We start from the raw sequence: 21761 nt of genomic DNA, 5'->3' as shown, positions 1-21761 counted from the left end.
TGGCAAAGCCTGAGGTTCTCATACTTTATATCACAACCACTAGCAGGGCAGGAGTCACCAAGCATTGCTGTCTGCCAGGGAGTCCTAAGATGTCTGAGGTCCCAGCTGCATGGGTGGCACCCAGATCTCCAGTGTAGCCTGAGAGCTTTTAGAGGCAGTGTATTAGGACAGAGACAGTCCCTTTCCTGACAGCACAGGGTGAGGAAGTGTTGGTGAATCTGATGACTAAGTTTTGTCCTGCATGACATTTCCATCAATATGAAGGTCTGCACCATCCAGGCAGTGACTTGGGCACACAGCCCCCCCCCCCATTCCCTAAGTGCTTGTGGATAGTACCGGTTTTCCTCTGGCTCTGACAAAAGAGGACTGAAGACTCTGAAGCCAAGGTGCATTCTGTGCACCTGTGAATCAGCCCAAGGAGATTGTTTTGTGCAGGGAGGCAGAAGAAGCAGCTGACCTCTGAGACACCCCCTACCTATAAAGGGGTGGGTGAATTGATAGCCACGGAGTGGGGTGAAACTCCACTGGGCTTTTAGATCCTGCTAGGGCAGAGTCTCATCTTCCAGTCACTTCCTGAATGTGTATGCTTCTGTGTGTCAGGTTTGCCTGAGATGAAGCAGTGTGTAGGGCAGGTCCTGTCCCTTGGCTTTTGGAATCGGGTATTCCTGAGAGAGCTAATCTTGGCTAATATGGCTTGTCAGTGTAATACACCATCTAAAAGGACACAGTACACCTCATGTCACTCAATTGTTCTGGGGTCCAACAAGTACACTTCCTAACCTCATTTCCTAGAAACTTTTATTTCTCATCTAATTGACTAGAGATCTTAGGAAGGGAAGAGCCATTCCCTGGGCTGTTTTTGAAAAGTGAGTCTTGAACTCTCTACAGATAAGTAATGAAAACGTTCTAATGAGGCAGAGAGAGAGACCTCTGGTTTTGTAAGGAGGAGGTGCAGAATGGCATCCCCTGTGTCTATGGGAATGCTCCTGGAAAGGGCAACTATTGGTTAATTAGGGAAGAGCTCAGTGGCATGTGGGTGAAGGCTGTTGGCAGTGACCCTAACAGTACCTTTCCTGAACATTCTATTCTACCCTGGAGAGCCCTGAGCATCCTTTTGATGTCACCACTGTTGAAGCAACACCAACTGCCATTTGGGGCATTTGTACAGTACCTCTGGAATTCACAAAGACATATTGGTGAGACTGAGAAAGCTACTTGGGAAAGAGTATGGACAGCCTAGAGAAGAGAGAGAGGCAGAAGGAAGCTGGTCATCTGTCTCAGGATAAAACATCAAGAAATAAATGTTCCAGGGAAAGGTACAGTGAGTTTTGTGTAGGGAATGTGGAGCTTCTTGGAGGAGGTAGGACTTGAGCTGGGCCTTTAGTAATGGGACTCATCAGCTGGGAGCCTCTGGGAAACATTGGGTCTATGCTGCTTCTCTAGGGTCCTAAATAGCAGACACAGAGAAGGATTTCTGGGGTTAGTTTGACAGAGATCTAGAAATTATCAAGTCTGCAGCTACTGTGCTGGGGGAGCTCCTTAATTTCATTCAGAGTGGAAACAGGGCAGCAAGAGGCACAGAATGATAGATGAGGGATCCCTGTCAGGATAGAGTGTTACTGAACTTCACCCTCAGTAGATTCCTTTATATTCCATGGATATCTGATGCTATTGACAGGTAGATTAACTCCCTTGGGCATTCACCAAGCTTCCAGCCATTCAATTCCTCTTGGAACTAGACACAGATGGTCAAGGCTTGGTGGTGCTAAGCACTATGGACCCCAGGACTTTCCTGTACCACATCAGATATGGGGTGAAGTTGTACCCCGAACCGGTACGGCTTCCAGGGCCCATGGTACTACAGTGGGTGTTGAGGCACATATCTAGCCATTGTGGTGGGGGACCTAGCTGTGGCTTATGTGCTCCAGCTTGAAGACAGCTGCCCTGTTCTTTCAGAGCTACTAAGGTTCCAAGCACTTCTTCCCCAGGCCTCTACTTGGTACTTAGTGTAAGTATTACAGCTTTAGGGGGAATGGCTTCCCCAACAGAAGTGTTACAGCTCTGCCCCAGCAGGCAAAGTTTCCTCAGTACAAATTTAACAGCTCTGTTCTGGTAGGGGGAGGTTTCCCAATGCAAGTGTTACAGCTCTACTCTGAAAGATATCCTGGAAATCAGGAGACAAGAAATTCCACAAAGTCACAGCACACAACATAACTCACACAAGATACTTATTGAGATGGAAACCCCAAGAATGTGGCTCCTCTGCTTTGGTGAAAAGCCACAGGGAACTGAGCAGAAGGCAGTCTATACAAGGGGTTTCTTGGGAGTGTGGAGCTTTCCAGTTTGGCCTGGATTTGATAAGACTTTTGTGAACTGATTGGGGGGCAAGCTCAGAGATTGATAGGATTCTGATTCATGGCCCAGGTCATGGGCTTGGAATCAAGTCAGGGTCAGAATGTTCTTTCCTTGGCCCTGGTCTCAGAGCCTTCATGGTCAAGTTCTTTCCTTGGCCCTTTTACCATTAACTTAGCATTACCTCTCCTGGCACTATGACATTCAATTATGTAAATACTCTTTTTTAATCTACCTCCAGGAATGACTGGAAAGGCATCATTTCAACTCTCCCCTCACTGAGCAGGATCTGGACATGAACAAGGTGGAGAAAATGACCAATCAGCTACAGATGATGACCTGTTAGAGGAATGAACTGCATTGAATCCTGGACCATTATACTAATAATGATTTGAACAGCAGGTAGTCATTATGCCTAGTTCTCTGTTAACTGACTTGAAACCACTGTGTCCAGCCCAGCTTTCCTCAGGGACAGGAGGATGACGTCTTTGGTGTCCTCACACACAAACTAACTTTTCTGAGTGCATCTGAGAGGCAGAACTTGATACCTGGGTGGGAGTTAGATGGGGACACAGGCTGTTCTGCTTCATGAAGAACAGAGCATGTGACCTGAATCATAGTCTGGGTATAGGGGCAGTAGTGCGTGATTGCTCATCATGCATTTCAAGATGTCTTGACAGGTGTTGACTTGTGAGAAATGCAGGGTGTTGTGAGTTTATGTTGAGTCTTTGTACTTGAACAGCAGGTGATTGTGTGCTGATGGTTCTTGGTAGAGTGTCTCATAGTAGGGATGGTGGGTATTAGGATAGTAAAGGGGGAATTATAGGAGAGAGTGAAAAAGAAAAAGGACACATCAGACGGTAACAAGGTCAAAGCCATACTGTGGATGCAATGAGAGTGAATGTGATTTGTATTATGTGTCCTTAGACACAATGGTGATATCCAAGCTGTGGTTCTGTCTAGGTAAGTGTGCCCCTCAGCTGATGAGTCAGTGAGAAAGCAATAGGCTGAGATGTCCTTGAAGACAGACAGTCTTGCAACAGGACAGTTTTTAAAAGAATGGGTAATTTAGTTCTCAGTTTGGACAGATGTTAAGAGGATTAAGGAGCTTGTGTCAAGGTTTAGTGTTTATGTACAAGAATGTTGGTAGTCTGTTGAGGATTCCCTTTGCTTCAGTGTCAGAAATGATGAACTCCTTTTATGAAGACCAGTATGTGGTTCTGTGTCAGTGTGTGTGTGTGTGTGTGTGTGTGTGTGTGTGTGTGTGTGTGTGTATTTAGATGAGAGGACCTATTCAGGGAGTTGCTTCTTTCCTTCTACCATTTATGTTCTGGATTTTGAACTTAGGACATCATGTTGGGAGGCAGGCCTATTTAGCCAATTGTGTCTACATTTATTTCTTTTTTAATTACAAGCTTCATGAAAATTGGTAGAGGCTACAATTTTGAAGCATATGGGGAAACTTCTAACACCTGAAACAGTGTGAAATCATGACAAACATATAGGGTTATGATTTGGTTCAGTCATTAGAAAATTTACCACTTGTTTGTAAGGAAGCAAGCTTGAGTATCAGGAAGCAACATAAGGCCTGATATTCATGCTAGGGTGCATCTGTGTCTGAAGGAGTCTACTGAGAGACTGGGGATGAAGACAGGAAATCCCTGGAAGTTCCCCCAGAGAGCTAGCCTGTGGGTCACATACAAGAACAAGCTGGAAATCTCACACAACCAGCACATAGAGGCACAAACACATACACAGACACATACACATGTACATACATACACATACACACACACAACATTAGACATCACTGAACTCATGATTTTGAGGTGAGTTAGCTGCTGAAAAGACTGGGAGCAAAGGAAAGGCTAGGTTCAAGGCTCTCTTGGGCTTTCATTCAACAGTAACCTTTTCGACATGATTCTGAAGAGTAAGTTCAAAGGCCAGTGTACCAGATCCTCAGCAGTAGTGAATTCCAAAGTGGAAGATAAAATGAAGCTGTCGTCTTGGAGTTTACTAACAACAGATCCTGGAATCTGGATCTCTTAACTGTACTCACGAAGGCCTGGTACTGAAGGAAATTATTGTCCTCCTGTAAATTTTGGGACAGATTTTGAGTTACAAGGACTCAGAATTACACAAAAATGCTTGTTGAACACAAAAACAGCCAGGTGGTGGTTTCAGCATTTATTTGTCAATGGATTATTTAAAAGGTAGTTTGAAAATACAAAAAAATGTGGTGGCTTCTGGGATGCTAGAGAGGGATGCTTGGAGGCAGAAATCAATTTCATGGTCTACCAAACCAACCTCTTAGGAGAGAACATCAGTCTCAATGAAATGCCAACACACTGTCATGAACAAGACAAGGCTGTGTTGCTTTAAGAGCAAGGAGGACAGATGAAATGGGACTATTAACTACATGAGCATGTAGATAGAAAACCATCCATTACTACAGTCATCACAACAAGGCATGTAGAAGAACTACCTCTCTCCCTCTCCCTGTGTGAATGTGTTGGGGTGTTGTTGTTTTAATCAGGGGCTAAACTCTCCCCATGTCTTCAACATGAGAAAAAGTTGTAAGGAAAGCAGTCACCAATCATAATCATCTCTTGAAGCACAAATGTTTTGAAAATTCCTAATGTAAGGTACATCAGGAAGTCATAATAAGGATTCAGAATATTTAGTAAATGATTTTTCATATGAATGTTAAAAGGATTTTCACATTTCATAGTGAAGCAATACCTGAAAAAGGGCCAAACTGACAGCTGAAGTAAAACAAACATTAACGCTATCATTTTCATAGTTACAATTTTCTATAATTGTTATACAGTTTTCATTTACCTTTAGAAGTGGACAACATTACCAAACAGAAGTCTTTATCCAGGTAAGAATACAGTTTAAAAATACAGGAAGTAATTGTGAATCCCAAGACAAGGAAGTAATAGTGTTGAGTGTACCTTGAAGCAGACACAATACAATGTGCTCAATGCCTGCTGTGACTTAGAGTCACCACAGCCATTTTGTAAAGTGTCTATGTTATTATAACCCCTTTAGAACTAATTAGACAACTACTGTCCTGAGAGCTGGATTGTTTGGCCCCATGGTCCTGGATCTGAAGTGCATCTCCTGCCCCTCTGCACAGATTGATTTGGGACATTGTTTGTTTACTGTCCTCAAGTAAATTATAAGTGAGCAGTAAGTCCTTGTAGGTAGTGGTGCCTGAACAAGAAAATGACCTGGAAGCAATAGTGAGAGGAATACTAAATGCAGTATTTTCCCATAAGAGCAGATATCTGGTGGTTGACCAAGGATATTTGCAGAAATAAACACACATTAGAGTGATTCTAAAACATTATGGTGGCAATACACCTAAATATGTTTTAATGGGTCCAGTTAGTTATTTTAGCGATCAGGGAATCTCCCAGGTGCCTTTATCTTCAGCTTCAAAGCAGGTAAAGCTTATCTTCCCTTGGACACTCCTATTTTAGGATCATAAATGAGAGCATCTCCTCTATTTCTGTCTTTGCTTCTGTATTTAGAATAACAAGAAGTTGTGGAAATTTAGACACGTTTAATCTATTCATCAAAATTTACATCGTGAAGAAGTGGCACTGTGGTTTTTATATGATTCCACTAAATGTATGTTTAAAAGTCTTCATCTAGTTAAATAGTATGTGTTTCCCCATGCCATTAGTTCTGGAACTGAAGATTCAAGTACCATATATTAAAATTTTAATTTCTTTTTTTTACATTATAAAATAATATACACTTACATGTCATCTATGTATATATTCTAACATTTGTCCCATTAGAAGGGTTTAATTAGACACATGCATATGCATATTAAAGGTATTTGAAAGCTATGAGTTGATAAAGGTTAGGATATCTGAAGTGTATAACCTGGAGTCCTAGCATGAGGGTGTGCATGAATTATAAGTTGCATTTTAATGATTTTTTTAATGTGAATAAATGGACAAATGGGTTTTTGTAAACAAATTTCACAGGTACAATGATATGGATAACACTAATATTTCAATCAGTGTTTATTTATAAAAGGAAAATATAAGTGAAAATAAGGTGCATTTTTACTTCTCAACCTTGGAAGAAGAGAAAGATCGATGAAGGGGGCTATTAATATTAATAATCATCTTATACAGATTTAGAATTGTTAAAACATAGTGAATCAATTTTAGTCTAAATGACAATAGCAAGGCCAAGATTTTTACTTCATGACTTTATCTTATTCTAGCTACCATTTTATACTTCTTGATATCCCAGTAATTTGTGAATAGATAAGCATATTTGAAGATATTTCATTGTTAATTATTAGTTTCTACTGTTTGCATGTCAATGCCCTGTGACTACTAAAGAATAAAGTAGTTTTGAAAACATACACCTCAAAACTAAAATATTAATTTCAGAACCAAACCAAAAAGTCAATCCTCACCCTTTCCATTGCAGAACATATCTAAAGACCCAGAAATGAAGATAAATGACAGAGAATATATTTCTGTGGACAAGAAACAGTGTCTGTTTCTTGATCAAACTACATCACAGTATTTACATCGATCGGAGCCAGCTCGCCAGAAGAGGTTAAAGAGGAGGGTTCGAAAACTTTTTGGAAGTCCGGAAGTTAAAGTTTGTCCTCAGGGAGAGCCTCTACCTAATACCTCTGAAGAGCAAACACCCCTAAAGGTAATCCCCACTGACTTGAAAAGTAACATATTTGCTTGGGAGGGGAAAGCTGCATCTGTGTGTCCATGTCTGCAGTATTGCAGATGGTGTCAGAAAAGAGGAGTCCAGCCTCAAACGTATCCTGTCCCTCCTTCACACCCTCACTTCCAGGGACACTCTTGCCAGTCACCATCTATGGTATAAGTGAAAATAAGTTAGACCATAGAAATAAAAACTCAGAAAGTAAACATACTTTTAACACAAGTCAGGAGAACTCATTAAAGCATAGAGAATAAACAATTAGACTCCTGGAGTAATTACAGTCAACATGAAAGTGAGTAACATGCTTGTGTTTTTGGAGACTTGTTCATTTTATGTGGATGAATGTTTTATCTGCATTCTGTCTGTGCACCATGTGTGTGCCCACTGCCCACAGAGGTCAGAAGAGGACATCAGATCTCCTTGAACTGGACTTACAGATGGTTGTCATCTCCCATGTGGGTGCTGTGAATCGATCCCGGGTCTTCTGCAAGAACAACAAGTGTTCTCAAGGCTGAGCCACCCATCCAGCTCCCAGAATGAATGCTGAAGATGCAAATGATTAGGGTGCAAGCCAAGATATTACAAGTGGAAATAAGTAGCCAGTCTCAGGATGCTTGCTAAGTTCCTGGGGCCCAGGCATCATCAGCTTGCTAGTTTTACAATTGAAGTCCAGAGACTATGTAGGTAGTAAGAACAGCAATAAGGAGGCTGGGCATGCTAATCCCAGCACTCGGGAGACATGGTGGGTCTTTGGGAGTTCAAGTACACTCTGGTCTCAATTTATTTGGGAGAAGGGGGAAGTAAATGTACATTTATATCATTGCAGAAGTGTGGAGGTCAAAGGATAATTTTTGAGAGTCAATTCTCTCCTCCCATCTTGTCAGTCTCAGGGATCAAATTCAGGTTGTCAATCTTTCTGGCAAGTGCCTTTATCCACTTAGCTGTCTCACTAGCCCTCTGATACACTTTGACTAAAAACATTTTTACACTAACATACAGGGGCTTGGTGCTCATGTGCTTTAACAATTGGTTCTGACTTTGGGAGATGGTTTAGCCTTTAGGACATGACCTAGCTAGCCGAAGAAGGTTGCTTGTGTTGGGTCTTAATGGCCATCACCACTTCTAGTACCAGTTCTGAGTGGTCTGCTTCCTGGTCTAACACAACGTGAGAAACAACAGACCACTGCCACAGACCAAGCTACCCTGTTTGCCCTCCACACTGTAATTGACTGAAATTCCCTGCAGCCATCAGCCTTCCTCATTTAACTAATTTCTGTCACATTTTTGTCACAGCAACTAGAAAAGAAACAGCCATCTTTTCTGTCTTAAACTCTGTTCAGAAGGTATAGAGCAAGCAGAAGAGATTGCCTTGTTTGCAGACCTTTCTTACTCCAGTTTCTGATCTCCACTGCAACTAGTTAATTGCGTTGAAGCATCTAACTTCAACATTAGGAAAGAAAGGGGCAGATTAGACACAATTATCACACCTAATGAATGAAACTGTTACTAACTGTGACTTTTATATTGTCAGAAGTCAACTTCAAATGTTCTTTCTTTTATGCCCAATTCAATTTGGTTTCCAAATTAATATTAGCTACTATATCTGATCAAATTAGTAATTGTTGGCCAAGGGAAGAATTCGCAGGAAGATAGATCTCAAGGACTTTTAAAAAGAAAAGAAATCAAACCCACCATCTGAGCCAATGATGTCTTAGGTAAGGACAGAGCAAACAACCTGTCCATTGGCAGCCATCTTGTCCTCCATCCCTGCTGACTGAAGAAGGAAGTTTTAGCATGTGTTTAGGTTATTAAAGACATCAAGTGAAAAGCTGGAGCGATGGCTCACAGGGAAAGAGCACACACTGTTCTTGCAGAGGACCCAAGTTCTGTTTCCTGCACCCATGGCAGGTGACTCACAAATTCCTGGAACTCCAGGTTCAGGGAAGGCAGCACCTCAGGCCTCCAAGGCACTTGTACTCATTCACACATACCCACATGCATACTTTTAAAAATCAATCCTAAAAATGCAAATGTATGTCAAAGACATATTTTTGTTTCATTTTTCAATCCTACAAGCAGATTTGATATTACCTCAAATTTTCAATACAGATTTAAAGTTTTTCTTAGTTAGGTTAAAAAAACCCTATAGCATAGAAACATTTGATAAACATAAACTATTAAAATCTGTAGTAACTTCAAGGAAATTTTTATTTTCAGAAATATGTTTCAACTCAAGGCCAATTTCTTTTTCTGCATAGCCTTTCTGCTTTCATTTGTATAATTTCCTGATTAGATGAAGGTGTGATCAACTTTGAGACACTAACTGGATGGTCTAAGTTATGAGCACTGTGACATGGTGGCCAGTGTGTTAGATTTGAGGAAGAGGCGTTCCTTCCTGGTGCCTTAAATATGTAGTCTCAGTTTAGGGACTCCTGCCAAGTTCAAAGAGCTTCTTCTGCCTCACATTTCAGATAGAGTGGGGTAAAATCTTTTAACACAAGGATTGCTTTGCCATGTTAAAAATCATCTAATTTATTGTTTATTAAACTTAACATATACTTAGGTGTGTTTACTTCTATCCAAAATCTGTTGTTATGTTAGTATGCACTTTGTCCCTATTCCAGGCTAATTTAAATTATTCTTGCTTCTCAATGGGAGCCTTGTGTGAATAGCTAAGCATATGTAGAGATATTTAACTGTCAAATACTAATTTGTTTATATTTTTACTATGGCTATACAGCGTGACTCTTAAGGATTAAGTCTTTTTGAAGGTAGGTACTTCCAAATAAAAGCAACAACAGAATGTCTGGTAATGAACCAATCAAACTAATCAACCATCTTCTCATCTCCAGACCCAGCAATAAAGATACTTGATAGAGAATCTATACTTCCAAGATTTCCTCCTGGGGACAAGAGTGACTATATGTTGATGGAGGAAAAGTATACACTGGGTTGGACAGCCCCATCAAACATGAAACAACAAAGGTAGTTTGTGGGCTTTCTGGAAAAACTGGATTTTATGTTGGTCTTGTAAAAGAACCACTACCTAGTACCTCTGAAGAAAAAACACACTCCATGGAAATCCCCACTAATTTGAAAAGTACTCTTCAATGTGAATATTCATGAATATTTAGGAAGCAGGTTGAGAACATGTCCACTGAGCAAAATAACAGGACTAGATTTCCCTTAGGACCCGTGACTCCCAAGCCATGGGCTTTTGGCCAGGTTTACAGTTTCAGGCATGAATTCCCACCTATGGAACAGGCCTCAAATACAATCCAAAAGTGGCAGGTTCCCCAATAATCTTTGTACCAATTTTACATCAATGTGTAGTATTGGTGTCTTTTTAAAAGCATGTGTCTTTAGTTGTATGGCCTTATAACCACTTTCTCTCTTCTATTCCAGTGATCTATGAGCTTGCTGTTGTGACAGTAGCATGCAGGATTTTTTACTATACCTCTGCACTATGACTTGGAATCATGTATTGTGACACCCGAGCACTGTACTTTTTACTTGGGATTGCTTTTGCTGTCCAGTGTTTTTTGTGCTTCTATATGAGTCTTAAGACCGCCTCACCAATTTCTGTGAGGAATGCCACTGGAATTTCAACTGGAATTGCATTGAATCTGTAGATTGCTTTTGGTAAAATAGCCATTTCTCACAATATTAAATTCTTTCCATCCATGACCATGAGAGATCTTTGTATCTTTTCATATCTTCCTCATTTTCTTTCTTCGGTGTCTTAATGTTTTCATTAACAAGGCCTCTTGCTTAGGTTTGTTCCTAGACATATTTTCTTGAGGTTATTGTGAATAGGAGTATTTCCATTATGTCTTTCTGAGCATGATATATATATATAAGGCTACTCATTTTCTAAGATTACTGTTTATTGTATATGTATTATCTTATTATATTTCTGTAGTCTTATTTTTGTTGTATTTTTTCCTGGTTTTTAGTATAAGAGTACTACTGGTTTCACAGAAGCAATTTGAAAGGACTTTTTTGTGTCTGTTTTTTTTTAAATTATTTAATTAGGATTGACTGTAAGTCTTTTGAAGTCTGGTGAGATTCTGCTGTTACTCCATCTGGGCCTGGACTTTGTTTTGTCAGAAAGTTTTTTAATCATTGTTTGAATCTTTTCATTTGTTTAGCTATGTTTAGGTTGTTGATCTCATTTTGGTTTAAAATTTTGGTGGTTTGAATGAATGTGGAAATTAGACTTTCCAAGTTAGTGGAGCAGAGGTTTTAAAAATAAATTTGGCCATTTAATTTATTAGTTATTTTTACATGTATTTTTGTTTTACCTGCCTGGTGTGTCTGTGTACCACATCCATACGGTACCCATGGAGGCCAGACCAGGGCATCGATTACCCCGGGACTGGAATTACAGACTGTTGTGAGCAACCATACGGGTACTAGGAATGGAATGAAAGCCCATAACTTCTGGAAGAGCAGCCAGTGCTCTTAACTGCTGAGGCACCTCTCCATCTCCAGAACACAGGCTTTGGAAAGCATTCCTTTATTACTCTGAATTTCTTGGTGTCTGTTGTAATGTTTCCCTATTCATCTCTCTCGTTCTTTCAGTTCGTTGGGCAAAGGTTTATTAATTTATCTTCTTAAAGAACCAGTTCTTAGATTCATTGTTTCTTTCTGTTCTTTTATTTGTTTCTATTTCATTAATCTCTGAGCAGGCAGACTTCTCTCTTTGGTGGTGTGTCTGCTGTAAGATTCTAGCCTCCCTGAGATAGGGACAATGCCAGAGCTCTGGGACAGGAGGTAGGCCAGATAACCCTGGTGCATTTTCTTCTTGACTGAACCTACACCAAGCAAAGAAACTGTGAGCCATGGTCTGACCTGTGCCTATGGGTGTGAATATGGCAGAGGGGAGAGGTGGAGTTGATGAGGGGAACTCACCAGACAAAGTCACAGCCTGAGCTTCTAAAGTAAGCCTTCTGATGTGGAGATGACAGCTTTGAGGACTAGATGTGACTGTTTCCACTTCTTAATGACAGGCCAGTAATTTGTGAGTAGCTAAACATTTATGAGAACATGTAACTATTAAATTATTGTTGTCTTTTTTCTGTGTCAATATCTGGTGACTACTAAACAAAAAGATTGGCTTGAAGACGTGTACCCCACAACAGAACCAAAAATAAATGTTGAGAGTATAACCAAACAAATGTACATTCTACCTTTCCTATCTGCAGAAAGTAACTCAACCAAGACAAAACTAAACCTGACTGAGAATATAAAACTGTCCATTTCCAGCTTCCCTCTGAGGACTCAAAGAAACACTGACCCATCTAGTTGTAACACAGTATTCATTTCTTAATTAGTACTTCAGAGAAAGATTAAAGGAGAGGATGAAAGAAGATACTGAAAACTCTGAATCTGATGCTTCTGATGAAGAACCACTACCTAGTACCTCTGGAGGAACAACACACACAACACTAATTTGAAAAGTGCTCTATGTCACGATGAGGAGAAAGATGAACATGGAAAGTCTCTCTCTGGTGATGCCAAGAGTTTCCAGATGGAAGAACCCAGTCTTGAACATGCCCATTCACCTTCCTGTTCTCTTAGTCTCAGGAATACCCTTGGTAGTCTTCCAAGCTTCACACACAAATAATTTAGACAATGGAAATAACAGACCTTAAACCAACCATGGTTTTAACAGGAATGAGAATTCTAACAGTGACACAAAATTATAATAACAACAGCAGTAGTAATGAGGGCACTGGGTGTCTTTAGGGTGGAAATAATATTTGATGCATGTAAACAAAAATACAAGTAATTGGAAATTTGATATTAGTCATATTTCTAAATCTAGTAAACCCAAAGTTCAGTCAGTGGTTTACACACCTCAAAGTAGTGAGTCAGGTGACTGAAATAAAAAAGACACCATATTTCTGTAGCTAAAAATGTGTGTACAAGAACAACTGAATTTTGGAATTTTTTTCATCTCTTCTGATTTTACTTTAAATGTTTCAGAAATCTGTCTAGGTTTGCACTTTTATTTAGTGCATTGAGAATTTCATACACTGTATTTTGATCATATCCTACTGCTCTTCCCTGCCTACTCGATTTTGTGTCCTCATTTTATCTTTAAATTCCATCCAGTCAAATCTGTGTTGCCACCAACTGGATTTGGTCTACCTATGCGGGACTACATACACCCTTAAAGAAAACTGGCTCACCCTCTTCCAGCAGCAATGATTGTCAGTAACTCCTTGGCTAGGATGGGACTTCAGGTTCACCTCCCTCTTCATGCTGGGCTCCTCTCTGGCTTGAGCTCACACAGGTCTTGCACATGCTAACACGACTGCTGTTGAGGTCAGTTGTGCCACTACCCTGTTTTGTCCAGAAAACACTGCTTCCTCGTAGTTATCCACTGCTTCTGGCTCTTATAGTCTTTCTGTTTCTTCCTCTGCAGTGACACCTGAGCCTTGGGAGGGAGTATGGCAGATAGGTGTTTTGTTTAGGACTCAGCGTTCTGGCAGAGGCCAGTTGTGGGTCTCTGTCAATTACCATCTACTACAAAAAGAAGTTGCTCTGATGAGAGTTAATAGATACACAAATCTATGGACCTAATGAAAGAGACAGGCAAGTCCTTAGGAGTCAGTTCAATACTGACCTCAATGGGTATTCCAAATGAAACATGCATATGTAAATATTTATCACTAGTATCTACAAATGAGAGAAAGCATGCAGTACTGTCTTTTTGGGTCTGGTTACCTCACTTGGAATGGCTGTTTCTAGCTCCATCCATTTACCTGTGAACTTATGACTTTACTTTTATCAACTAATTAAAATTCCCCTGTGTAAATATACCACATTTTCATTTCCTTTTCACCAGTTAATGGATAACATCTAGGTTGTTTACCTTCTTCTCGCAATTGGGAATAAGGCAGCAAATGAACATGGATGAGTGAGTGTCTCTGTAGTGAGATAGAGAACCCTTGGGTTTATTCCCAGGAGGAGTATAGCTGGTTCACATGGTAGATTTATTTCTAGCTTTTTGACAAAGGAACAGCTGCAACTGATTTCTACAGTTGGCTGTACCAGTTTGCACTCCTACCAGCTGTGAAAACCTTTCCACATATCCCTGACAGCATTTGTTTTCATTTTTAAAACCTTATCCATTCAGACTAGGGTAAGATAAAATCTCAGAACAGTTTTACCTTGTATTTTTCTGATGGCTAAGGATAATCAAACATTTAAAAAAATTTATCTGCCATTAGGTTTACATGTTTTGGGAACTATCTGTTTAGTTCCATTGCTGTGGATATCGCTCTGTATGCTATGAATGTGTTGCTCTGACTGGTTAATAAATAAAGTGCTGATGGGCCAGTAGCCAGGTAGGAAGTATAGGCAGGACAAGCAGAGAAAAGAATTCTGGAAGAGTCATGAGTCACCAGTCAGACATAGAGGAAGAAAGATGTAAAGATACCAGTAAGCCACAAGCCACAAGGCAAGGTATAGATTTATAGAAATGGGTTAATTTTACTTTAAGATCTAGCTAACAAGAAGCCTGAGCTTTTAGTCCAAACAGTTTTAATTAACATAGGCGTCTGTGTATTTACTTGGGTCTGAGTGGCTGCAGGAGCCCAGTGGACACAGGAAAATTTCTGGCTACATTCCAAGCCCCATTTTTTAAATTGGGTTGTCATTTTTCTTTTTTTTAGACACAGTTTCTCTGTGTAGCCCTGGCTATCCTGGAACTTGCTTTGTATACCAGGCTGACCTCGAACTCACAGAGATCATCTGCCTCTGCCTCCCACGTGCTGGATTTAAAGGCATGCACCACCAATGTCCAATTGGGTTGCTCTTTTGCTTGATATTTGTTTATATAGTTAGTTAGTTAGTTAGTTAGTTAGTTTGTTAGTTTTAATATTCTAGGCAACAACCTTCTGTCAGCTGTATAGCTAGTAAAGATTTTTCCCATTCGGTAGCCTGCCTCTTTCTTCAATGATGGTGTCCTTTGCTTGACAGAAGCTTTTCGTTTTCATATGGTCAGTGTTGGAATACTTTCCTAGTATGAGACAGTAGGTTTGAATCCAACACTTAAAAAGTTCTTGCACTTCATTTGTACTATAATCATATTCCCATTAAAGCATATAGTGCTAGTAGGCAGGTTATGCATTACTCTCAAACATATTTCATCCCTTCCTTTATTCTCTTGCCTTAAATGAGCACATCACTTGGTAGATTTATTATTATATTTGCAATCCAAATAAATCACATCTTAACTTTCCTTCATAAACCATTGCATGTTTATTTCTTACTCGTATTTTGCCTAAAATTTATCTAAAAACATTTTATAAGACATATATTCTTTACATATTAACTATAGAACTTTCTTTTGTTTGTTTTTTGAGGCAGGGTTTTTCTGTAGCTTTGGCTGTCCTGGAACTTGCTCTATAGACTATGCTGGATTCAAACTCGCAGATATCCACCTGCCTCTGCCTTCCAAGTGCTGGGATTAACGGCATGGGCCACCAACCCCTGGCATAAAACTTTTTTAAAGGACTTTATTAAGAAATTTCTATTTGGTTGGTGGTGGCACAAGCCTTTAATCCCAGCATTCAGGAGGCAGAGCCAGGCAGATCTCTGTGAGTCTGAGGCCAGCTTGGTCTACAGAGCGAGATCCAGAACAGGCACCAAAACTACACAGAGAAACTCTGTCTTGAAAAACCACACACACAAAAAAATTTCTTATTCATTTTACATACCAACCACAGATCCTCTTCTCTTCTCTCCTCCCCTTCCCCCAGCCTCCCCACCACCCCACCACCCCATTCCCTCCTCCAAAAAAGTAAGGCCTCACATGGGAAGTCAGCAAAGCCTGATAGATTCAGTTGAGGCAGGTCCAAGACCCTCCCTCTGCATCAAGGCTGTGCAAGGTGTCTCACCATAGGTAATAGACTCCAAAAAGCCAGCTTATGCACCAAGGATGGATCCTGATCCTATTGCCAGGGGGCCCCTTAAGCAGACCAAGCTACTCAACTGTCTTGCTTATGTAGAGGGCCTAGTCTAGTCCCATGGAGGTTCCACAGCTTTTGGTCTAAAGTTCATGAGTTCCCACTAGCTTGGTTCGGTTGTCTCTGTAGTTTTCCCCATCACAATCTTGATGCCCCTTGCTCAGAGCATCCCTTCCCTCTATTCAACTGGACTCCTGGAGCTACACCTGGTGCTGGACTGTGGATATCTGCATCTGCTTCCATTAGTTACTGGATGAAGGCTCTATGATGACAGTTAGGGTGTTTGCCAATCTGATTACCTGAGTAAGCCAGCTCAGGCACCTTCTCCACTATTGCTAGTAGTCTAAGCTGGGGTCATCCTTGCAGATTACTAGGAACATCCCTAGCATCCAATTTCTCCCTATCCCCATGATGTCTCCCTCTATCAAGGTATCTCTTTCATTGCTCTCCCACTCCATCCCTTTTCCAGCTTGACCAAACTGTTTCCCTATGTTCTCATCTCCTATCCCCTATCCTTTATCATCCCCCCAACCCCAGTTTACTCATTGAGATATCCTCTGTTTCCCCTTCCCAAGGTGATCCATTCATCCCTCTTAGGGTCCTCCCTGTTTCCTAGCTTCTCTGGAGCTGTGGGTTTTAGTCTGATTATCCTTTACATCTAGTATCCACTTATGAGTGAGTACATACCATGTTTGTCTTTCTGAGTCTAGGTTATCTCACTCAGGATGGTATTTTCTAGTTCTATCCATAGCCATGTGGCAAAACACAGATTAACAGAAATAGGTTCATTCAAGTCGAAAGAGCTAACTAGCAAGAAGCCTGATCCATAGATCAAACAGTTTGTAATTAATATTAAGCCTCTTCAGGTTATTTGTGTACAGGCAGGCAGGAGGGATTAATCTGTCTACAGCAGATAGCTCTGGTGTTTCTAATTTCTTTACTTTAAACGTTTTATTGATTCTCTGTTGGCTTCACATCATGCATCCCAATCCCACTTTCCCCCAACACATTCCCTAACACCTGAGCTCTGCCCTTGAAACTCCCCCGAAAACAAAAGAAAATTTAAAAGAAAAACTGGAAGCCTTAGTCCTTAGGTTATTTCAGTAGATAAGACTTGTAGATTTATAGTCACCTATGCTTGTCATCTCTATAGTTACGTTAGTCAGGTTATACAGATTTACAGATACATAGGTCAGATGGACAGGTAATCTTCAAACACTTCATAGACCTAGAGAATATGGCATTTAAATAACTTAGAATTCTGTTGATGCGAGACACAATTGCTCCTGGCTGCACCAATTTGATCCCGAGAGAATGTTGGGCTTCTAGACATTTCCATTTGGAAGTTTGTCTTCTTGGCACAAAATGGCCTACTGGGCAAAGAACTGCCCTTGCCTCGACAGCTGACAGAACAAATGCAATGCTATCCTTTCTGGACAAGCGGGACACAAGGAAAGCGACCACTGTACTCTGCCAAGACAGGGTAAGATGGTCTTTCAGAATTCCTGCTTCTGAAAATGGTCTGTCAGATACTTTAGGCCTGTAGCCAATTTGAATGCACCAACAATGCTGAGAAACATTAGGTGATTGTCCAGGCTGCCAGCTGTCTCGGTCTACTCTCGCAAGATTCCCGAAAGTTGCTTGCATCCATCTACCATTTCTCAGGTACCATTATATTCCTTCTCAGGTCTTTGATGGGATTGAAGACTAGCAGTTATAGTTACAACTTAGTAGATAGAACATATTAAGTATTAGATTCAGGTTCTTTAGGGTAGGACACCTTTTGGAATGATCTTTGTAACATGCCATTTATCTATGCTCTATACTTCTCTGGATTTTAATATGTGTTTCTTGCTTGATATTGTTTGCATTGGTTGTAGTTCCATCTTATATAGGTCATTATCCCTCATTATTCCTGGACAATATTTGATAACCATTCCTTTGTATATAGTCTTGTATTAGGTTAGAACTTTCTTATTTAGACAAAAAGGGGGAGATGTAGTGGGTAGCCATTCCAGCTTTGTTCTGGAAGTTCCAACCCCCATTGAGACTTCGGCAACTGTCACGCCTACAAGGCGGGGCCAAGGGAGGCGCCTGGGGACCCGAGATCCGGATCGGCGAACGCTCGCTTGGTTCCAGGACGCTGGATGGTGGAGGTAGACAGAGGAGAGCTCCAGAGAACACCGCTGGACTGTGATACACCTTCCCCAGACCCCGCGACCTACCTATCCCTTAATTTGTAAGTTACGCCATTAAATAAATCTCCTTTTAACTACGTGGAGTGGCCTAAATAATTTCACCAATACCTATCCCCTATCCTTTATCATCCCCCCAACCCCAGTTTACTCATTGAGATATCCTCTGTTTCCCCTTCCCAAGGTGATCCATTCATCCCTCTTAGGGTCCTCCCTGTTTCCTAGCTTCTCTGGAGCTGTGGGTTTTAGTCTGATTATCCTTTACATCTAGTATCCACTTATGAGTGAGTACATACCATGTTTGTCTTTCTGAGTCTAGGTTATCTCACTCAGGATGGTATTTTCTAGTTCTATCCATAGCCATGTGGCAAAACACAGATTAACAGAAATAGGTTCATTCAAGTCGAAAGAGCTAACTAGCAAGAAGCCTGATCCATAGATCAAACAGTTTGTAATTAATATTAAGCCTCTTCAGGTTATTTGTGTACAGGCAGGCAGGAGGGATTAATCTGTCTACAGCAGATAGCTCTGGTGTTTCTAATTTCTTTACTTTAAACGTTTTATTGATTCTCTGTTGGCTTCACATCATGCATCCCAATCCCACTTTCCCCCAACACATTCCCTAACACCTGAGCTCTGCCCTTGAAACTCCCCCGAAAACAAAAGAAAATTTAAAAGAAAAACTGAAAACCCAAAATTAAAAACAAACAAAAGTCTTGGAGAGGAGACTTTAGTCACACAGTAAGTCACACAGTGTACTCTTTAGTCCATACTTCTTTTCATGTAAGTGCTCCTGGCCTCTCTGGCTTCTCTACACTATAGATAATGGACCTTCACTTGTACTCTTCTTGGATATCCTATTGATGCCTTGAGTCATGGACATCCTGTAGCTTTGGATAGATGTGTCCCGGCCTTTCACATACTCCAGCAGTTCATAGATGAAGACGATGCTAGGGTGGGATAACTCAGCCCAGGTTCTGGTCTGGATGGTAACAGTTTGGTTAGCTCACCTCCTTTCCTCACCTCACCACCCAGGCAAGCTCTCCAGCACTGTCTCAGCTAGCTCATCCCATGCAGCAGGCAGAATAGAGAGAGGCCAGTTTTCCTGCTCTCATGCCCTCCCTTCTGACTTACTCACCCTTGGACCACAAGACACAGCTCTGCTGTTTTGTCCAGGTGAGGTGCCGAGCCCACAATCCCAATTGCTGCAGTTGGTGAGAGGCTGCCCCAGCTCTCCTGTTCTTATTCCCCAGAGGCCAACTCTCCCACCAGCTGCAGGTAGCATATGCTTAGGTGGGACAGGTATCTTCCTCTCACCCTGAACAACACAAGGTGGAAGAAGGAGGTGGACTCAGTTCTTTTGCTATCACAACCTCAGGGACAGCTCACTGGACCACCACTAACAAGGTACTCTCTAATGTGCTGCTCGGTCCAGGTACAGGACCCACTCACCCGACTGCTACAGTTGGTGAGGGGCAGGTCCAGCTCCTCCAGTGCTGCAGCTTGTGAAGGGTGATGTTAATTCTGTGTTAACCTACCCTGTCTTTGGAGGTAGCAGAAGCCACTGACATCAACACAGACAAGGCTGTTGCAGGGCAACAGATACAGGCATGTCTTTTGAAAGCAACCTAGGCCTGGAGGAAACCAGGGTCTCTAGTGCCAGCATTGGCCACTCAGATTTGTATGGCCCCAGCATAAGCACAGCCCTTGGACACTAACATGGACCTAGATGGAAGCCTAGACTTCTACCTCCCTGTGTGTGGTCTTTGTTGGCAACACAGGCCATGGACATGAACACAGATCCTGGGTGTCTTTGCAACATCGACCCAGACATGATTCTAGACTGCAGCCCAGTCCTGGATGTAACCGTGGGCCTGGTTGGCAGTGTAGGTCACTCAGAATGGATTAGCCGCAGCAGCACCATGAGCTCAGGTAGTGGCCCAGATTCCAGGCATCTGCACTGTCTTTGATGGCCACAGGAGCCTGAGACATCAAACAGACCCTGGCTGTTCCAGGGCCATGGACCCAGACACACCCCTCAGCAGCAGCCCTGGCCCAGATGTCATTATGGTCCTAGGTGGCAGCACAGGCTTCTAAGACACACGTGCTCTTTTGGGGGGCATATCCTCTTGACAACAACATTTTCATAGGTGGTGGCCCAGACTGCAGGTGGCTGCAAGGCCCTCACTGGTAAAAGGAGATATGGATATCAATATAGACCTCCACAGCTTCCTCAGGGCCATGGACAGGACATGGCCCTTGGCAGTAGCCCAGGAAAGGACATTATTATAGCCCCACAGGTGGCAAGCATGCCATGGATTTATTTAACGCTCCCTTAATCAATGTTTTCATTTCCTGAGAGGCTTTAGAGCAATACTGTTATGTTTCTCATTAATTGGGTACTCATGATCATTTCAGGAAATGTATATACAGAATAATATCTTTGATGGAGAGCTAAATATATGGACACAAAGATACAGTATCAATAGTTTTCCCAACATACAATGGATATCCACATCCTAAACCCTGTGTAGACCTGGCTGACTGGGAACTCAGTATATAGCAAAAGCAAGGCCCATAAGAGTGTTCTGATGATACAGGAGTTTTTGGGGCTGCTGGAGTGAGACAACAAACCTGACCAAAGAAATTGTTTCTAAGACGAAAGAGTTCAAAATCACTTTATTATTAATAAAAATACAGTTATTTTACTAAATAGGGTCTTAAATAGATCAGTCAACATAAAAAGTGAACAGCCTTAGCAAAATATCAAAACAACAAGAACAAACGAAAGAACAAATAAATAGCAAAAGCTCAATCTATAACAAAGAAAACCCAAAAGACCAAAGCAAAGAAAACCCAACCAAAAACCAAACAAAACAATTAAGGTCAGCAGCCTTCTCTTGCTGCAATTTTAGAAGCACAGACCTACAGCCTGTGGCTGGGCTTGGAAACATGGTAGGAAGGCAGACAACTTCAACACTCAACTGGAGAATGAAACATGATGCTTTTGGGTGTGGTCTGTCAGGAACAGCTTGACATCAACACAATCATCCATGACACATTTCACACTGCATAGGGAGGGCTAGTGAAGTCAGTAAGCTTGCCAAAGCCATCAACATTAAACTGACAGAAATAGTCTTGCTCACCAACATCTCTACCCTCCATGTTGTAGTACCCCTCACAGTGGCCACTTGCTATTGAATGTCAGGGTTCTCAGTAATTCTTGGCTCATGTTTTCTGTATCTCAAGCTCATTTTTGATGCTTTCTTTTCTTTAGGAAGACTAAGTCAGCAGACCCATAGATCTGATTGGGGCTGGATCACCTGAAAGACAGCTGGTATTTTCTTCACTGGTGAGTTCACAGCTCTAAAGGAGTGTCTTCTGAGGAGGAGGCCTTGATCTCAGAGTATAGAATGTCATGGGTTCAAGGCATCTGTGGTTTTTTGGCCTCCTCAGTTTTCCCAATATCTGCTATATGAGAAGGAAAGGCAATCAGACCCAGAAGCAGCCTGGTTGG

General features: G+C 41.5%; 2 long non-coding RNA genes across 2 annotated transcripts in view; one reads left to right on the top strand and one right to left on the bottom strand.

Moving 5' to 3' along the window:
• The first annotated feature begins 1111 nt into the window (after positions 1-1111).
• Positions 1112-21754, top strand: LOC131901319 (uncharacterized). The gene is made up of 5 exons (XR_009376500.1): positions 1112-1316; positions 2594-2754; positions 6814-7047; positions 9921-10053; positions 21522-21754. It is a non-coding gene; the product is annotated as an uncharacterized LOC131901319 (long non-coding RNA).
• LOC131901316 (uncharacterized) overlaps positions 20907-21761 on the bottom strand; it is a 99177-nt gene continuing 98322 nt past the window's right edge. The window contains exon 4 of the long non-coding RNA XR_009376496.1: positions 20907-21715. This is a non-coding gene — a long non-coding RNA (uncharacterized LOC131901316). The remainder of the gene's footprint in view (positions 21716-21761) is intronic.

This window comes from Peromyscus eremicus, unplaced genomic scaffold (genome assembly GCF_949786415.1).
Source record: "Peromyscus eremicus unplaced genomic scaffold, PerEre_H2_v1 PerEre#2#unplaced_71, whole genome shotgun sequence".
In the NCBI taxonomy this organism is placed as follows: Eukaryota; Metazoa; Chordata; class Mammalia; order Rodentia; family Cricetidae; genus Peromyscus; species Peromyscus eremicus.
This window is presented reverse-complemented; position numbering and strand designations above follow the sequence as displayed.